Source organism: Crocodylus porosus, unplaced genomic scaffold (genome assembly GCF_001723895.1).
Source record: "Crocodylus porosus isolate Cpor-Errol unplaced genomic scaffold, CroPor_comp1, whole genome shotgun sequence".
NCBI lineage: Eukaryota > Metazoa > Chordata > Crocodylia > Crocodylidae > Crocodylus > Crocodylus porosus.
In genome coordinates, this window is record NW_017728931.1 from 95,365,013 (window position 1) to 95,377,648 (window position 12,636).

General features: G+C 45.7%; 1 protein-coding gene across 2 annotated transcripts in view; it reads right to left on the reverse strand.

Moving 5' to 3' along the window:
* IMMP2L (inner mitochondrial membrane peptidase subunit 2) overlaps nt 1-12,636 on the reverse strand; it is an 875,599-nt gene that overhangs the window by 807,688 nt on the left and 55,275 nt on the right. The gene's annotated exons all lie outside the window — the stretch shown is intronic.

The window sequence follows — 12,636 nt, forward strand, 5'->3', positions numbered from 1 at the left end:
AGGTACATACTTTGTAAAAGATGTTAAAGAGCATGAGCTTTCAAAGCAACTTGCCAGTCAGTTAAACAGGACTCACATGCCAAACCTCAATAGAGGACTGTAAGCTTCTACTTTTAGAGAGAAAAGTGGGGGAAGGGCAGGGTTCAATGTGCCTGACATGTAGATTTTGTAAAGGCCAGAATATCATAACATGCAATCATGTTGGTTTTGGCAAGCAGGCGAGGGAAGATGAGTAAAAAACACAATTTCACCATGACTTTTGGCCTTTGTATGAGTTAGCTCAATACATAGACACACACCTTTCATTAGGTTATTTACAATGCAGACCACAGCTTGCAATGCAGAATGGTCACAATTCTTACAGAGCTGTTCCAGAGTGTTTCATGCACCACTTCTGAAGTCTTTACTGAGATCTACTAACACAGTCTCTTTGAAAGATTTACAGTTAGGTGACACATTCAGTGAGGCAGGCATCAGTCTCGTAGAACCAGTGACTCTTGAGAGTTTAAAACTCTGCAAATTCTTATTTGTTAATGGAAAATATAGAGTAAGGTGGCACCTTAGAGACTAACTGGTTCACAGAGGCATAAGAAATGGCCTACTTCATCTGACACTATGAAAACACTAGCAGAAAGAGAATGTGAGGGAAAGAGAGGGGTTTGCATCGAAAGGAAAGGGCTAGGGGGAAAGGGGACACTTCTAAGACAGGAAAAATGTGTTTGGTTGTGTTAGTTGAAGTGAACATGCTGCTGTTTCCCAGGAGAAATCATAACTGTACAGATATTCAGGCTTTTTTTCTCTCTGGGCAAAAATGGCTGCTCCAGGAAAAAAATAACCTGGGATCAACCAGGGTTAAATCACTCCCAGGAGACCTGGGAGAATGAATGTCTGTACACAGAATCATAAAAAATTAGGATTGGAAGGCAGGAGGTCATCTAGTCTAACACCCTGGTCAAAGCAGGACCACCCTCAGCTATATCATCCCAACCAAGGCTTTGTCCAGCCGGGTCTCAAAAACCTCCAAGAACGGAGATTCCACAACCTCTCTGGGTAACCTGTTCCAGTGTTTTACTACCCTCCTAGTGAGAAAGTTTTTCCTAATATCTAACCTAAACTTCCTGTGACTGTCTCTGTTCGATGACACGATCCCATGCTGCCTTTGACCGAGCAACTGGGCTTACTAGCCTGGGACTCTCATGTAGACCCCGGAGGACTCCTCGATGACTCTCAGGGTGACCCCCAAACTCGCCTGCCATGACTTCAGATGGTTCTTCAGTAGAGAGGGTCCCCTCGGAGGATGCCTCCAGAGTTGTCACAGGTCTCAGTGGATGGCTATGTGGCTCCAACCTCCCCTACACCCCAGCCATGCACCACCCAATGAGACAGGCCTCAGGATCTTTTTGACTGGCCCCTTTGGATGTCTTCCCCGGTTCCCTCATCCTGCTCTACAGCCTGGCACCTTGGACTGTAGCCAAAGCCAGAGGGCCTGGTGATGCTCGGTCTCCAGCACTATCCTTCTCGACGCCCCAAGCATTCCAAGGCGGATGTTGTTGGTTGTTGCTGCATTCTCGTGTGGTCTCCCGCCTCCAAGTGGTGTCTCTAATCCCCCGACCCTGGTATAGGGTGCCAAGCTACCCTGCTCTGGACTAGTACCGAAATTAAATCTAACTGTGAAAGAAAAGCATGCTCTGACTGCTCACCCCCAGAGAAGCCCAGCACCACGGGAGCCCCAACGTAACAAAAACCAAAAGAAACTATGACAAAAAAGGAACGCAACAAGTGAGAGACAAAAGGAAAAGCAAAGTAAAGAGGGGCACCCATGGGGAGGAGCCCCATGCCCCCTTCACCCCTAGGCCAGCGCATGTCCTGGGCTGGGGTGTCTCTGATCCCCTCCGGGATCCACCTCTTCCCTAAACTGCGGCACCTGCCGCCCCCCTGATGGGTCACCTGATCCCCACTGATCTTTCCCAGTGTGAGGATTTCCTCCAATGCCTACGGCCCATGCTGGCTTCACTACCAGCTCCTTTGATCTTCGCTGGTCTTCCCCGGCACAAAGATCCTCCACAGCTCCCTCTGCTACCACTGCTGCCGCCTCCTTGCCAGCTCATTTGATCTTCGCTGTTCTTGCCCAGCACGAAGATCCTCCACGGCTCCTTCTGCCATCACCGCAGCTGTTGGACACGGCAGCTGGGGGGGCCCCACACAGCAGTTCCCCGCTGCTCCTCCTATGCTCCACGCGCCCCCACTCATGGGGCCATTTTTTTTCTTCACCAGGTGAAGTCTCTTCCTGATGTCACCCAGCTCCAGCTGGAGATAAGTGTGGCTGATAAACCGCATGGGCGGTTTTCCCTAGTGCGCCTCCTCACTACCCTGGACTCCTGCAACAGGTAGGTTTTCTTCTATTCTTACTTCCCCCTTAGGTCTGCCTCTGACTGAGGCTTCCCCTTTGGTCAGTCCTGCATCCCTGGGACACTTCCCTGGAAGCAACTTAAGACCATTGCTTCTTGTTCTTTCATCTGCCAGAAATTGCTGCAAGTCAGTTAACATCTTGAGAAACATTCAAGTTAACAGCTAGTCCAGACAATGGGATAAAAAAGTTAGTCCCCATGGAAACTGTTTAACATAATCCAGGCTATGAATGGTTTCTTGTTCTGTAATTTCATGTTCAAATGTTATATAATTTTCCATGTATAGAACCTAATTAGTAGAAGGTAGTCTTAAAGTCATCCTCCCAAATGCTGTGGCAGGGAAAGCAGCAGCAGGGAGACAAGGGACCAGACCTGTGACTACCTGCCCTTTGCCCTCCCTGTCTGCTCTGTCTCCCCTCCCAGCCTCTTGCCTCCCTGTGCCTGTCCCTCCTGCCACTTGCACCCATCGGTCCCTGCCCTTCTGCTGCCTGACCTCTGCCATGTACCCCTCCATGCCTCTGCCTGCCTCCTGCTCCTGCCCTCACTCCTTGCCCCCATGCCTGTGTTTGCCTCCCTATTCCATGCCGCCCTTTCCCCCCATCCCTAACACTTGTCTTCTGCTGCAGCTCTGCTCCTCTGGGGCAGTCAGCTGCAGTGGCAGCCCCCAATCCAGCCCCAGCCCAACTCAACCAGGGACAAGTGGTGACAACTCCTGGCCAGGTCAGATCAGGACTGGAGCTGGAACAGTAAGTAGGGATGAGGAAGCAGATGGGGGGCAGGGGAGTGGAAAGCTGGCTGTGTGGTCTCACCTTGCTCTTCCAGCTGTGAGCTACATGCCCTGCCAAATGAAGCATCCTGGCCTAGGGCAGGAAGCAGCTCAGCTCCAGCTTCAGCTGGTGGCTGAAGCCAGAGCTAAGCAACTGCCTGCCCTGGTCTAGTACTCAAATCTAGGAAGTGGCTTTTCCCCCCTGCCATTGTTATTGGGAAGAAAACCTCATCTTGGAGTCAAGTAAATATGGTAGATCTTGATCAGTAGCAGAAAACATTTTAGAGACCATTTTATAAATATCCTGAAATTTAAGACTATATGGACCTTGCTCTCCCAAAAATTTCATAAAACATTCATTATTAGTTCTGGAGATATATTTCCCCAACCACACTGGGAATATCTACATTGACCATGAGAAATAGGGGTACTTGAATACATCTCAAGGTGCATGCAAGTGTTTGAGTGTTTCAGTGGATATATAGCTGTTTAGTTTGTGAAGCTGGAAACTCTACCAGTAGAACACTATACAAGCATTAGAGGGCCTGCCCAGATGCTCTGCAGACAGTCTATGCTGCCAGTGGCACCCAGCCAGGGGGCCCCAGTATATGCAGGCTCTCCTGTCTGCCTGGAGACAACTGACAACATACCAGGAGACAGGTCAGGACTGGCCACCCCATGAGACTATGCCCTCTCTTCATATAACACCCCTTCCCTCTCTTCCAACTGCCAGGCTAAGACAGCAAACACAGAGCCTTACTGCACAGTAAATTTAAGCCAGTGTAAATACATATGTAAACACACCCAGTAGGACTGCAGGCTGGAGCCCTGCAAGGGAGACTAGACACCACCACAGGTGAGCTACCATGGAAACCAGGCAGTGAATCAGAGGAAGGGACACCTGCAGACAACCCCATAGAGGGGAAGGGCTCTGGTTATACAGATCCTAACCAGAGCCTAAGCAAGATAGTCTAGTCCTGTAAAGTGGACTGCTGAGCTGCCTTGGGGATTACCAGCGACAGTCAGAGAGCTTACAGGGATACACCCCAGGACTAAGGCGTTATGGTGATACCTATTAAATGCTGCCCCAAGGGTTTGTTTGACTATGCCAAGGTGGGGGAAGGTTTTCCTTCTTAAAAGGGGCAGTGTGCTGTTTTTCCTTTTGTTGATGTTGATGGGCCCAGAAGGGAGTTATAGTAAGGAGACTTATGTTTTGGTTACAGTTCATACTGGTAGTTTGAGTTGGAACTGTGAGGGGCAGTCTTTACAGGTCCTGTTAGTACCCTAGGGTGACATTATCACTGTGAGCCCCGCTGGGGGCAGACTCAAGGCAGATCAGGTGCTGAGCCTAGAGTTGGGCAAAGCATGAGGCTGGAGAACCCAAGGCCAAGAGCTGGACAAAGCGGTCCATCAAGATTAAAGGGACAGAGACCAAGAATGCTGAAGCCCCACACAGGGAATAACATCCATGTAACACCCACGAGGCATGGGGCATGGAAAAGGGGAGGATTTGGAGCCACGCAGTTAGCCCTTAAGGCTTTGGGTGTCCTGCTGGACACTGTTGACTACAGGGGCCCAGCCAAGGGCCTGGGACCAGTGAGGACTAGTGGGGTGTTGGGGACCCTAGTGAGGGGTTCAGTGAAACTGGAGCTATGCAAATTCCATGGGCAGCCTCCCTATTCATTTATATTTCCATCAAGATGTGGCAGGAGAGACAGAAGGGCACCCTAAGGGCAGAGCAGGGCACAGTTAGGGAGCCACCAGGAGGCGTCACAGCCACCCCGGGACACCAACATGTTCCAGGGGGATACATGCCCCCCCCCCCAGATTTGTGCACAGAGTGGGGATGGATGCAGGCTAACTGCTGCAGCTTTAGTACTCTCCATCCTGCTGCCCTCTCCCTGGGAGCACCACACTGGCCATATGACCATGGAGGTGCTCCCTGGCCACCTGGCAGCAGCAGGGGCAGCAGTAGAGTGGAGCTGTGCCCCCTGCTGCTGCCAGGTAGCCAGGGAATGCAGGGTCGGCACAGGGTTCCCAGGGGCAGGACCACAGGTAGGGTGCCCCAAGCCCACAGCAGACAGCCTGCATCCATCCCCTGCTCTGCCTGGCTCTGCTCCAACCATGCTGCCAGCAGAGGAGAGGCCGGCATGTGTCCTACCTTTCTATATTGAGAAGGTGGTCACTCTTGGACAGAGCCACACAGTGAGCCCTTGAAGCTTAGAGGTGCTCCAAGGGAATGGACAGGCTGAGTGCCCAAACAGCATGATCGAGACCAGCAGTGCAGGCTTAGTGGACAGAGTAAGACTCACCCTAGGGCTATCAAGACAGCTTCCCTTTCTATACAATAAGCACATCAAAGAGTGGCAGGTGAGAAGGAGGGGAGGGTACCCTAGAGGCAAAGCGGGGCACAAGTTGCGAGGCCACCATAGAGCGTCACAGCTGCCCCTGGGATCTCAATGTGCTACAATTACCAAGTGATTCATAAACCATATTCATGCTGATGAAGTACAATCATCTTTGGGGTGGACAAAAACAAGTAACTAGTATGTACCAATGAAGGAAGAGAGAACATTAATAGAGACACCAACACAAAAATCCTAACCAAATTAAAATTAGCATGCAGTCTTTCACTTGCACATAAAAAGGACAAGATCTCATTTTTAGTAGTCTCATCTAAAAATGTATCAAAGTAAAATGGCCTGGTAACTAAACTTTTTTACTTCAACAAGCTGGAAAATATGGTCAACATAGCAGGAATTTGAACCTGTAGCTCCAAAGTATATGCATTTCATACCTGACTGTTCAAAAGCAAAGATATTCCCATCCGGCTTTCATATTTACATGAATATTCATAAAGCTGAGAATACCAAAAAGCCTGAAGTAAATTAATAGTATCCTTTTTTCAAGCGTTACCAAGCTCTACAAAAGTAAACTGACCTATACAACTTATAATCTACTGGTTTCTTTTCACTCCTCTAATGAGTAGAATAACAACATTCTATATTTTTTAAGTATTAGAATGCTGCATGTTGTCACTGTATCACATGGCGTTTTAAGTATTATACCAAGTGTGAATGTCAGCAAAATAATACTAAAAATGCTATAACTTTATTTTAATGTCAAAAGTGGGCACACAGCTATGTATTCAGAAAACTTTGAAGGGGTGTATGGAAATTTATAATAACCTGCTTTTTCTTCTTTCCATAAAATCTGAATATGTTGAAAATGAAGTCTTACAGGGTGCATCTACACATGGACTTTACTGTGGAGCTAGTTAACTCTGCAGTAAAGCATCACCATGTACACGTGTGCCCATATTAGGGCACAGTAAATGAATGAACTCTGCTGTAGGATAGTAGATTCACAGACAGATTCATAGATTGTTAGGGGCTGGAACGGACCTCACAAGATCATTAGTTCCAGCCCCCCTGTACTAGGCAGAAAAGACTGCTGGGGGTCAGGTAACACCAGTGAGGTGATTGTCCAGTCTACTCTTGAAGATTTCCAGGGTAGGTGACTGCACCACCTCTAGTGGGAGTTTGTTCCACAATCTAGACACCCTGACTGTGAAGGAGTTTTTTCCGAGAATTGAGCCTGAAGAGGTCTTCCAGAAGTTTGTATCCATTACTCCTGGTCTTCCCCATGGGTGCCCTGGTCAACAGTTGTTCACCGAACCCTTGATGTACCTCTCTGATGTAGTGGTAAGCTGCTACCACATCCCCTCTTAGCCTTCTCTTCTTTAGGCTAAAAAGGCCAAAGTCCCTCAGCCTTCCCTCATATGATCTGCCTTGCAAGTCTCTGATCATACAGGTGGCTTGTCTCTGGACCTTTTCAAATTTTTCCACATCCCTGCTGAAGTGCAGCACTGGACGCAGTACTCTAGCTGCAGTCTCACTAGTGCTGAGTACAGTGGAAGAATCACTTCCTTGGTTTTACATGACATGCACCAGTTGATGCATGCCAGAGTATTGTTTGCTCTGCTGGCTACAGCATCACACTGATGGCTCATGTTCATGCGATGGTCAATTATTACCCTTAGGACCCTTTTGGTCATGGCACAAGTCAAATTGTTGCCACCAAGCCTGTAGCTATGTTGGGGATTATTTGCCCCCAGATGGAGCACTTTACACTTCTCCGTGTTGAACTTCATCTGGTTCTGATTCACCCACCTCTTCAGCCTGTCCAGGTCCACCTGCAGCCTATCTGCAGGCATGACCATGCTCCCCCATAACTTGGCGTGGTCCACAAACTTGGCCAGTGAGTTCTCCGCCGCATATCTAAATCATTGATAAAGATGTTGAAAAGCACTGGACCAAGGACATAGAGACAAGTGGCCACTTCACACCAGGATGAAACAGATCCATTTATAAGAACTCTGGGTCCTACCTTGCAGCCAGATTTCCCGCCCACTGAACCATCAAGCAGGTAACACATCACCCCTCTCTCAAACCCATACGGAAAATCCTCAAACAATTGCAACATACTAGAAAGAGACCCTATTCTTAAAGAGATCTTCGCAGAGCTACCCCTCCTAGCCTTCAAACAAGCACCAAACCTCGCTAACCTCATCACCAGAAGCAAGCTTCACCAATACACCAAATGGATACAGACCAGGCCATGACAAGAAATGCAAAACCTGCCAACACATCTCCACCACACCCACAATTACTACACCCCACAACAGAGCCATCAGCATTCCCGGATCTCACAGCTGCACCTCCAGAAATGTAATACATCTCATCCAATGCACTAAATGTGCTGATGGAAAATACATAGGAGAGACCACACAACAACTGCACACCAGAATGAATGCACACCAGAAATCCATCAAAGACAAGAATACCCAATTACTTGTGGGGACACATTTCTCACAAGAAACCACTCTTTCCAATCTCTCAGTCCTGATCCTCAAAGGAAACTTATGCAACACTTCCTAGAGACCAACCTATGAACCCCACTTCATCAACCTCCTGGATACTAAAAATCATGGACTTTGATTTTATAGACATTGGATTTATGACACATTATAACCTGCCTGACATCCGACTCTCCAGGCACCTCTCCATTGTTTGTTTACCTGCTACATTCATCCCCTTTCTCTCTCCCTTCCCACCCAGCCTGTCTCTCACCCATTGACTCCTCAATCTACATTTTCACTGACTGCCTGTTTTGTATGCATACCAGCCCAGCCGAGCTTCTTTACTTTTCATTCCATCTAGGAAGAGCACACACCAACTGCTGGAACTTACTTAGCCTAACGAAGGGTTTTTGAACCTGAAAGCTTGCTTAAATATTGTTCTCCAACTATTTAGTTGGTCTAATAATAGATATCAGATTCACCCAAAGAACTTTGTCTGCCTAATCTAAAGTAAAGTCATGGTAGTACCAGTAAGAAACAATAAGCTTATTCTGTCACCATTACCATTAACTATTGTTCCTTATTTGCTGTCACATGGCATAATAGGTAGAATATTCAAAAAATATATATGTTACTCTACTGTTTGCAGCCTCAAGTGCATTTTGTCAAACGTAAATTCCCATGATAGCAGAAATAAATTCCTTACTGCAGAACTTGTAGATAAAGTTGTAAACACATCATGTTGTTTAATCTTACATTTCAACACAGCTAATTTTGGATATACAAATCCTTACATTCACTATTAGGGGTTCCTTTTTCCACACCATTAGGAAAAACCCAAATAAAGAAACTTTATTATAATTAACTACCAGAAAACACAACTCTGTGAAAATAGCCATGAACATCTGAAAACAGCATATTTATTTATGACAGTGACCCATAACATAAGAATACATTCAACATTCCAGGCAAAAATTACTAAATCCATAACCACAAATTACTAAATTATAACACCAGCTGTTTCTGTGTCACATATGTTCAATGCTGTAAATAAACAAATCCATTTGAAATCCCCTATTAATAACAAAATTTTAAATGAGCAATCAAGACTGCAGTGTAAGAGACAAAAACCTCAAGTGGGGATTTAAAAAAAAAGGTAATTTGAAAGAAGAGAGACAATGAAGCAATAAAGCGTGCCAAAATTAAATGCTGCATTAGTTTATTATGATCCCCATAGGTTAGTGTTGAATACTCATATACAGAAGAGTCAGCACAGAAGAAGGGTTTACACCAGGTGGTTCTCAGCAGAGAAAATACAAAAGTCAGCATGGGACAATGAAATGCATGAAGTCTACCCTAAGTGATTGGGAATAAATCATAAATATCTGTTTTCTTGAGGACCTCCATGAAGCATGTTCCCCAGAGTGTCAAAAGTGTTAAAATCATCAAGAGCAGTATTACACACACAGTAGGTCCCAAGCAGAAAAAAGGGGGGAAGATCTAAAAATAAAAGCACCCTACTTCTTGCTTTTTGACAGAACTTTTAATTTCAAACACAGCATGAACCGGAATAATAAGTACAAAAAGGCAGCTAGGAGTCTAAGGTCTATTACAAAACAAAATCGTGGGGATCATACAGTGAAAGTTTGAAGTTGAGACAATCCATGCCCAATAGAAACATGCTAGTGATGGATATAAGGCCACATGCTGACTGAACTTCAAATTCCTCCATTTTCTATAACTTTCAAATGCATTCAACATAAATCACATTCTGGAGTGCAAGATACAGAGACGGCATTCTGGAGCAATGACTTGTACCTGTCTTTCCTCAGGCTTTGCAGCAGAAGATAAAATGGTGCATTCCTGAAAGCTGTGGGAAAGAAATGGAGACTGCTTCATTTTTTTCATGCTATCAATCCTGCAGAAAAATAAATAAAAGGTGGCTTTCCCACTCCTTCTACCCATCCTCTTTTTAGATCACATCTCTGCTTTAGCAGCTGATTAATTATCTTGGAGATCAGCAATATATTCCAAGAAACACTGCTGACATGAACTGAGAATTATGTGCTATTAAGCTATTCTTCTTGAACTCTTGTACTACCAACCTCAGGATAAAATAGGACAATCATCAGGACTTAATCCACCTCTGTGTACAGAGCCACCTTATTATGGGCAGTTAAAACGTCCGGATCCATAGCGAATCCTAGAGCAATGCAAGTTTTCATAGCTGCTTCAACACTACCCGTTTCACCCCAGGAGTAGAGGAGAAAACTCACGGGCAAGCCAACAATACAGCAAGGTCAGATTGCACTCACTGCATTTTAGAATTCTCTAATCATGAGACCAGCTAGGAAACCTCAGTAACCACTTTATCCAACAAAACTTGGAAGCATAATCAGGTTAAATACTACATCTACCTGTGTTAAGAAAAGCAAAACAGAAAGATGAGGCTGTGCCACCCTGGGACCTGTACAAAGTACGATTCAACCAGGCCCAAAATTCTAGGCTGGAAAGGATTGTCTAAATAAAGGCTACAGGTTAAAAACTTAAGGGACCGAGCCCAGTATTTGTGAGTGCTCTAAACCCCCTTTGTGAAGGCTTTAAAATACCAGATGCTCCATGAACAGTAAGATTCGTTACAAAAATCATAATTTTTACCCCTCAAGATTAAGAAAGTTAAAAGATTAAGAAATTGGGTTGCAAACACATCACTTAATTTTTCCTAGGGTTTTCATCGGGTGTTGGGTTTCATTGTTAGACCAAAGTAAATATTATAACCATATTCATTTAGATATGGTTATTCTAAACACATGATCCAGATATAAATAAATAGCATAATTATGCAAGAGAATCACAAAACTGAATCCGCATTCATTTAAATAAGTCCCAAAAGCACAGAAAAAGGAGACAGCATAAGCTATTTTCAGCAGTCTTTAAAATGTTCACTTGCTTTTAAATGTTAAACAGCAAACAAATATATGTTACATACACATATATAGACTATTAATTTCTGTTAGTGCACCAGTGTGTCATAAGGATCATGTATAACTGCAGTTATACAGTTGAAATGTACCATTTTCTCCAGAGGCAAAACAAGTATTAACATGAACTCATAAAATCTATTTTCCAGTTTTACTTATTGAAATGTTACTGTTCATAGTCACAAACAATAAGAAAGACTAGTAATAACTACACCTTTAAATTACAATTAAAACATGCTGTATTTACTCAAATACAAGATGAGCCTCTTCTGGCCTCCTCTCCTACCCTCACCACCCCCACCATTAAATCACCATGGGAAAGAACCTCCCCCCCATCTTACATTCACATACAAAGAAATCACATTAAATACAGCTACCTTTGAACTGCTGCTAAAAGTAACTTAATGCTGAGTAATGGAAACCAACTATAAACTTGATTATATGCAGCCAACACTGAGCATGACTATAAAAACACATGGCCCGCATTGGGCAAACATGCTGATGGGAACCTTTTGTGCACGTGCATGACCCTTAAAAAACGGGCAGTTATTCCCTCAGGATGGAACGAAGACTGAGTCAAGAAGTACTCCAATACCAGGCCAGCACTTATAGGGTGCATCCACACATGTAAGCACATGCGTGTACAGCAGCTCAAATAAGAAGCCGTGCAAATTTAAGCCAGGGCACGCACTTGACATGTGCTTTGTTGTGGAGCAAACTGCCACTTGGGGCAAAATAACCCTGCCTGACTCCTCCCAGATCTGCAGCCAGGGGGAGCTAGAGCCCAGAGCCAGCACCTGTGCTGTCCCCAGCAGTATAAAAAGGTGCCCTGTCCTGGCCCCAGCAGTATAAAAAGCTGCCCTGGCAAGTAGCTCATGGCTACTCACTCACGGCAGCTTCTGGGGCCCAGCCAATTGGTACCTGGGGACACTACCCCTTGTGCCAGCTGGACTGCTGAAGCAGACCTGAGAATTCTTTGCACTCTCTACCCACTGCAGTCTGGCAATGGGGACTGCTGCCTGGCTGTGACCTGCTGCGCACCTGTCAGACTCAGATGGGGACTGCACAGCCAGCAGAGGCATCTGCCCCTCTGGGACAGCTGCCAGTAGGCTGCAGCTTCAGACCTGGCCTCTGTGTGGCATTACTGCCACGCGTGCCCCCTACCTAGCCAGCTGGGCAGCTATTGCCCAGAAGATGTTCTGAGTGTGGTGCCCTGCTTTTAACTGTCAAAGCATGTCCTTCTTACCATATCTGGCCAGGAGGTCAGCCACAGCCAGATGGGTCCAAGCTGCCAGCTCTAAGCAGGCAGGATTCTGCCACTGGCCTCCCTAGCAGAAATTCTGGTGTTCCCTTTTGGAAAACTGAAAAATCCCTGATAAAAAAAATCCCAAAGTCACTCTGTAAAATACCTCCAAATTCATGTTCCTCCACAAAGCAAGTCTCTTATCATAATAATAAAGTCAACTCTACATACAGGTTTCATGAATTCATGAATACATGAATATATATTTTGCTGTCCTTCCACAGGAGGTTCAGCCTCCACACAAGAGCTACGGCCCCCCAACAGGGGATTCAGCCCCCCCAACAGGGGCAAATGTCCCCCACAGGGGCTACCACCCC